The 8,196-nt window shown below is 38.6% G+C and overlaps 1 non-coding gene across 1 annotated transcript; it reads left to right on the top strand.

The window, feature by feature from the left end:
• The first annotated feature begins 3,517 nt into the window (after positions 1-3,517).
• Positions 3,518-3,623, top strand: LOC145637524 (small nucleolar RNA R71). The gene has a single exon (XR_014114298.1). It is a non-coding gene; the product is annotated as a small nucleolar RNA R71 (small nucleolar RNA).
• The last annotated feature ends 4,573 nt before the right edge of the window (positions 3,624-8,196 follow it).

Below are 8,196 nucleotides of genomic sequence, written 5' to 3' on the forward strand. Positions count from 1 at the left end.
AAGAGTGAACAATGGCCAAGAATTCTTTTTCTGTTGTTGTGTAATTCTTTTGGGCCCCATTTAGTGTCTTGGACATATAGTAAATCACATAAAGCTTCTTGTCTACACTTTGTCCCAAAACACCTCCAATTGCCCAATCACTAGCATCACACATCAATTCAAAGGGTAGATCCCATCTTGGGGCTTGAACAATGGGGGTAGATATTAGGGCCTTCTTCAATCTATTAAATGCTTCCAAGCATTTATCATCAAAAACAAACTCAACATCTTTTTGAAGAAGATCATTAAGGGGCTTGGCAATGAGTGAGAAATCCTTGATGAATCTTCTATAGAAACCCGCATGACCCAAAAATGATCTCACTCCCTTGACATTCACTGGAGGTGGAAGCTTCTCAATAACCTCAATTTTGGCCTTATCCACCTCTATTCCTTTATGAGAGATCTTATGCCCAAGCACTATCCCTTCCTCCACCATGAAATGGCATTTCTCCCAATTCAAGACAAGATTAACCTTTACACACCAAGCCAAACATTTCTCAATATTAACTTGGCACTCTTCAAATGAAACCCCACCTACGGAGAAATCATCCATAAACACCTCCATTTCTTCCTCCAACATGTCTCCAAAAATGCTCATCATGCATCTTTGGAAAATTGCGGGGGCATTACAAAGGCCAAAGGGCATTCTCCTATAGGAAAAGGTCCCATAGGGGCATGTAAATGTTGTCTTCTCTTGATCTTCGGGGTGGATTGGAATTTGGAAAAATCGCGAATAGCCATCAAGGAAGCAATAGAACTTGTGCCTTGTTAGTCTCTCTAACATTTGATCAATGAATGGAAGGGGAAAGTGATCCTTTTTGGTGGATGTATTTAGACGTCTATAGTCTATACACATCCTCCAACCGGTGACCGTCCTAGTTGGAATGAGCTCACCACTCTCATTCTTGACTACGGTCATACCCCCCTTCTTAGGAACGACATGAACGGGAGAAACCCACCTAGAGCTTGAGATAGGGAATATGATTCCCGCATCCAAGAGCTTGGTGATCTCTTTTTTCACCACTTCTCCCATTTGAGGGTGTAGCTTTCTTTGCCGTTCAATAGAAGGAAGGGTGCCTTCCTCAAGCGTTATGTGGTGCGTACACAAAGTGGGGCTTATACCTTTAAGATCATCGATAGTATAGCCCAAAGCACCTTGGTGCTTTCTCAAGACACAACATAACGCTTGAGCTTGGCTCTCGCTCAAGGATGCACTAACAATTACGGGGTAAGTGGAATTTGGGCCTAAGAATTCATCCCTTAGGTGTGATGGTAGAGGTTTAAGCTCTACCATAGGCACACTTTTACCTTCTTTTGTTGCGGCCGCTTGCAAAGCTTCATGGCTTGAGATCTTCAAGCACAATTGTTCATCCACTTCCTCCATGCTTCCATTAAGTAATTCCTCATACAATGCTACCTCCTTGCATGGTACATCTAGCTTGTCTTTATTCAACAAAACATTCTCAAGAGCATCGTTAGAGGTGAGCAAGTGCTCATGCATGGAAGACACAACATGATCAAGAGAGTCAATCATCATGCAATTTTCAAGAGAAGAACTTGGATATTTCATGCTTTCATTCAAATCGAATTCTATATGACCTCATCTCCTACCTTAAGGGAAATCTTTGCACACTTTACATCTATCATAGCACCCGAAGTAGCAAGAAAGGGTCTACCTAGAATAATTGGAATGGTAGCATCTTCATCCATGTCTAAGACAACAAAATCCACCGGGAACACAAACTTCCCAACCCTCAATGGAACATCTTCCACTTTACCTTTTGGAAACTTGATTGACCTATCGGCTAGTTGCAAGGTAATGTTAGAAGGTAAGAGTTCCCCTAGATCGAGTCTTTGATAAACCGAATATGGAATTAAGCTTACACTAGCTCCTAAGTCACATAAGGCATTATCAAATTGCATCTTGTTAATAGCACAAGGGATGGAAAAGTTTCCGGGGTCTTTCAACTTGGGTGGCATTTTGTTCATGATGATCGCACTACAATTTTTAGTCAAATTGATTGTCTCCACAACATCACAAGTCCTCTTTCCGCTCAAAATGTCTTTGAGGAATTTGGCATAATTAGGCATTTGGTTGATCACAACGGTGAAAGGTAGAGAAAGGTGAAGTTGTTTGAGCATATCAATAAATCTCCCAAATTTCTCATCCAACTTGTGTCTCATGAATTTTTGGGGATAAGGGAGCTTGGGTTTCACAATCTCTTTCTCTACTCTCACCTCTCTTGGTGTCTCAACCACAACCTCATCTAAAGATGCTCTACTTCCCTCATTCTCAACCAAAACTTCCTTGGGGACCTCCTTGTTATCACTCCTCCTAGGCAATCTCTCCTCAAGAACCTTACCACTCCTTGTAACAATAGCATTCACGGATTTCTTGGGATCTAAGCCTTGGGAAGGTAAAGAAGAAGGGCTTGCTTGGTCTTTCAAAGCACTAGCAAGTTGAGAAATTTTGTTTTCGAGCATTTTGTTGTGGGTCATCATTTCATTGAACTTCTTGTCACTAACAGCCATATATGTGTTCAACAACTTGGTTTGATTTTCAATTATTTCCTCCAAATTGGTCCTAGAAGAAGAAGATTGTGAATAGGAATTTTCACCTTGAGTCTTTGGAACAAATCCGGGTGGGGGACCTCTTTGAGAATTATTTTGAAAATTGCCCCTACCTTGATTGTTCCAATTACCCTTATTTTGATTTTGACCATAACCTTGATTATGATTTCCACTACCTTGGTTATGATTTCCATAACTTTGGTTTTGATTACCATAATTTTGGTTTTGATTTTGACTACTATAACCTTGATTGTTATAGTTGCCACGAGAACTTTGGTTCCCTTGGTTCTTATAACCACCACCTTGGTTATAGTTGTCAAAATTACCTTGGTTTTGGTAATTCCTATTCCATTGACCTCTTTGATTATCAAACCTTTGCACATTATTATTTGACACATAATTCACATGCTCACTCTCACTATTATCAAAATCATCACCACATTCCGGAGAAGCATGAAGGCAATTACAAGAGTCATGATCATAAGATCCACATGCATCACAAAACAAGCAACCATTAGGCAAATTATTTGAGGAGGGAGGTGGTTGAGAGTTAGAAAAGGTACCTCTCCCCTTAAATTGGGAGGGAGAATTCGAAGCTTGAGAAGAAAAGGAACCTCCCAACTTGGCCTTGATTGCGGTCATTTCTTTCCCCAAGTTTGTCATTTGTGAGGATAAGTTGTTGATCGCATTTAGATGGTCTATAGAATACACCGAAGAGCCACTCTTGCTAGTTGAATCCCTCTCACCATCTTGCCAATCTCTATAGTACTTAACCACGTCCTTTATAATGTCCACCACTTCCTCTTCCGTCCGATTCATTATGGGACCTCTGGCACCCCCATCGAGGCATGATTTTCCTTGAGAACTTAGGCCACCATAGAAAATTTGAATGACTTGATAAGTTGGAATTCCGTGGTGGGGACATTTCCTTTGATACTCTTTATACCTCTCCCATGCTTCGTAGAGGCTTTCATTAGGTCTTTGCTTGAAACCTTGAATCAAAGCTCTAGCCTCCGCCGTTTTCTTTTGTGGGTAGAATTAGGACAAGAATTCCTTGGTGACTTCGTCCCATGTTCGAAGTGAATTTGGCTTTACCTCCTTATCCAACCACTCCAAGGCTCGGCCTATGAGAGAAAATGGAAACAATTTTAGCCGGATGAATTCTTGAGAAACTCCGTTCACTTTGATAGTGTTGCAATACTTTTCGAACTCCTTGAGATGGTTCAACGGACTCTCATTCTTAGCTCCTCTATATTGTCTCCTTTCGATTAAAGCGATCATAGCCGGCCTAATTTCGAAGTCATTTGCCGGTGTTGTAGGTGGAGCAATTCCACTCTCAAACTTGTACGCACCGGGAATTCCCAATTCTTTCAAAGCAACTCTTGGTTGCTCTCCCATGCCTAGTTCCTCTTCAAATCCTTCTTCGCTTGAAGAACTAAATTCAAAGGATCGACTAGCAATTCTTCTCCTTGAAAGAGTCCTTTCGATTTCCGGGTCAAAAGGCACAATGGATCGATCACGAGCTCTATGCATGCAAAACTCAATGAAAATATTAGTAGCACGGCTACAAATGTAGCCTTAAGAAACAAAATCTTTTTGTATTTTTTTTTCAATTAAAATGAAATAGACTCAACAACTAAAGCTAAGCACCAATTTCACTCCCCGACAACGGCGCCATTTTTGATAGAGGATTAAACTAGTCGTTAATTGTCTATCCCAAAATCAAGCACTATTTATAAAATCCTAAACCAACCTAAAACAAGTATAGGTAAGTATAGGGTCGAACCCAAAGGAGTTAGTTGGTGTTATCTTTAGCCTAAATCAAGCTATTTTGGAGATTGAAGTGAGAAAATGGTTGGTGTTATGATAGCGAAATTAGACTAATCAAGTAATTCAATAAGCTAAATGCTAGGGATATTGGTTCCACATGCTAATTCAATAATCGTGCTAATCGACAATTTCTTCGTTTGATTCAAGCATTGCAAAGACAAACAATAGTGGCAATCAAGAGAGTTCAAGAGCTATCTCCTAGAGGCCAAACTAGGGGTCACTATGAATGACTAATCAAGGAAATTCACAATCAAACTCAATCAATTAAAGCAATTCTCCTATTAAAAAAAATAAAATAAAATTAAAGCAATTCTCAAATTGATGGGTCATGTCATTAAGAAATGCAATGCAATCTAGATTAATCTTATAGGTTGATCATTCCTAATCTAATTAATCACATGCAAAACTATGTCAACCAATTTAATTGCAACAATTCAATCAATCAAAGATCATCAACTAGCACAAATTATCAATCAAGCATGCTTCCCCTTCTCCCTAGCAACTAATCTACTCACTAATCATGGTGTAACTCAAGAACAAATCACAAGAATTAGCATTGATCATCATTCTAAATCAAAATCAAGAGAAAGCAATATCAACTACAATATCCAAATCAAATCCAAGCAACACAAACAATCAAAGATGAAACTAAATTAATCAAGTAAGAGATGAACTAGAAGAAGAAAATCTTACTAACATTAATGATTGAAAATGAATAAATCCAAGCACAATTGATCCAATGTTGAAATACAAATCCAATACCAAGAACTTCTCTCTCTAAAATTAAGCTAATGAAAATTATCTAAAAGTTATCTTCAAAAAGGAATTACAAGTGTATTTATAGGCAAAGAAGAAAAACGGGATTCCCGCGCCCTCTCCAATAAACCCAGCGCCCCGCGGAAAAATGGGTACGGAACCCATTAAAATCTCCGCGGGCTTTCCGGGAAACACCCGCGCCTGCGGCAAAAGAAATCGCGCCCGCGGCAAAAGCGCGACGCATCCCCTGCTCCCAAAGGGTGATCAGAGGGCCGTTGTCTCTCTGGTATGAGCGGGCTCTCCAAACTACCCGCGCCCGCGGCAAGCCCGCGACCAGACCGCGGAGAGTTCCTAGTCGAAATTTACCAATTTGGTGCATAAGAGCCCGCGCCCGCGGCCTTCATACCCGCGTCCGCGACAGACTGGCAGGGCTTGATGCCCTATCCATGCCCTCTCTAAGCCCTCTCCGAGCCGATTATTTCCTCCTTTCTTAGTCAACATAGCCCATCTTGATTCCCTCGCAGAGACAAATTAAATCCTATGTACCTACAAAAAAAAACAACGAAAAGGAATAAAAGGGAAAAAGAACCAAATAAAAGGGAAACACGAGGAAAACACGAAAAACACAAGAAAAGAAAGAAAGAAAGGGATTAAAGGAAAAAGGACCAAAAATAAGATAAGAAAGCATAAAAAGGAAGATGAAATCATCCTAAAAGACTACCCTATGAGTGCCATAAATGACACTCATCACCTGGCGACAATTTCATCGCCTGGCGACGAGCCCTGTCGTTGGCGACAAAAGCGTGTTTTATTCCTTTTCGAACTCGGATTCGTTTTTATTGATTCCGGACTATTTTCTTATAAATAGGGTCCCTGGACCTCCGTTTTTCAATAACCAATTCTAACCAGAATTCTCTAATTCTCTCTCTCTCTAAGCTAAAGCTTATTCTCTCTCTCCCTCTTTCTAGCCTAGCCTTTTACAAACACGATTCCTCATACATTAGTACTAGACACACCTAGCCAAGTTCGAAGTTTCCTTCGCCAAAAGACGCGAAAGGTTTGATATTTATGAGGGTTTGATCCCTAATCTCTATTTCAATTATTTAATTTAATTGTTTGATATAATTTTCCTTGAAGTTACTAACGTGTGTATTTTGTTATTAGAAAGAGATACGAGGCATCGAAGTAAGTACTTTAATTGTTTAATTGATGTTTTGATATATAAATCATGCTTAGATTATTTTATTGATTCCTAGTATCATGTTAGGATGTTTTATTGCTTCCTAGTATCTCGTTTAGGGTAATAATTAAGCTTTTTAAATCAATTATGATTTCATTGATGCTTCCTTTTCTTTCCTAATACTCCCTCCGTTTTTAAATACTTGCTCCATTTTCTCCATTCGCGGAGTTTTAATAGAAATTGGAGAAAATAATAATATATGGAGGTAATGGGGTAGGTGGAAGAATAATAAATTGTTAAAAGCAAAAGTAGTGGAGAGGATTGGAGGAGAGAGAATATGTGGTGGGTCCACTAGATGAGAGATATTAGTTAAATATTGTAAAAATTTCCAAATAAGGAAATGGAGCAAGTATTTAACAACGGCCGAAAAAAGAAAGTGGAGTAAGTATTTAAAAACGAATGGAGTATAATGTTAGTATCATGTTAGGGCTAAAGCTTTGATCTTTATTGTTTAGTGACATGCTATGGTTTGTTATTAATCTTGTTTGTATCATGCCTAGGATCTTGCTATTAATATTATGCTTTATTTTTTACATGAGCATGATTATTTTAATTATGATTATAATGGTTATAATTTTTATTATGATGATTATCATGTTGCTTGGTATATATTTATTGTTATTGCTTGATCACGCCTTTTATGCATGTTTTAAGGGAATTTGTAATTGTAATCATACTTAATAAGATAATTAATAATATTTTTTAGGTTAATATGATTATAATTCAAGTGGTCGCCAATAATAGTTTTGTTTGTGCATTAATATTCAACAAACATAGATTAAACAGGTTTAAGGTTAATCTAATGATTGCATGTTAGTCAGAAAGCGCACATGAATATGAGTAGAATAAAGTAGATGCCTATTATTAGGGCAGGTTCTTTCTCTTTTAGATTAAATTTGTACCTTCATTCCCGAATTTCCAGTCATGGTTCCAGACCTATTGGAGTTAACGATCTCCTGGATCGTTAAGGGTGTAACCTTCACCCTGTGAACGGTTTACAAGTTCCTAAAACTTGTTGGCGACTCTTTTTCTCTAGCTTCATTCCCTTTGGACGCCACCATGTTTAACTGTATGATCAAAGTGGGGTTCAAATTTGGGGTAATACTTGAAATATTACCTACACAACCATGATGTCTCCTTAACTCAACCGATAGTGGTGCTTAGAGCGGTCCCGAAGGACCTTCGTGCTGTTTTATTGGAGTACCTCCGGGGAGTGGCTTGGCCTCGTCTAGTTCCTGAGTCGAGGGGTTAGAAGGGGTTGTAGCTCGGTTTTTTGTATTTTGCTTTTGTTGTTTCGTTTTCTTAATTTTATGTTCTGTTTTTTGCTCTCTGCAATATCTTTGTATGCCTTTTTAGGGCTTGCCCCTCTCTCTCCCCCCCCCCCCCCCCCCTCCAAAAAAAAAAAACCTTACACCTTCATACTCCAAATTCAAAAAAATAAATAGTTTTGCATATGTGTAGCATATCTTAAAAACCCTTTTCAAAACTTGTAATCTTAGCCTAGTTTTCTTTGGACATAAAAGATTCCTTGGTATCCTTCATGTATCAACAAACTATGCCTTTCAAGTTTCAACATAGGATGGACCCAAAAAATTGAAAACACTTCTTCCAAATTATTCCTCTCATATTTCTCTCATACTATTACTATACACGTATACTAACCATCCAACTCATTATTGAACCTTAGAATCCATTATCTTCAAACTTCAATCATCATTCGCTAACAAAATTGCCATAAAATTACTTTTGTATTCTCGACA

The sequence above is a fragment of the Chenopodium album genome, chromosome 6 (genome assembly GCF_948465745.1).
Source record: "Chenopodium album chromosome 6, dcCheAlbu1.1, whole genome shotgun sequence".
Lineage (NCBI taxonomy): Eukaryota > Viridiplantae > Streptophyta > Magnoliopsida > Caryophyllales > Amaranthaceae > Chenopodium > Chenopodium album.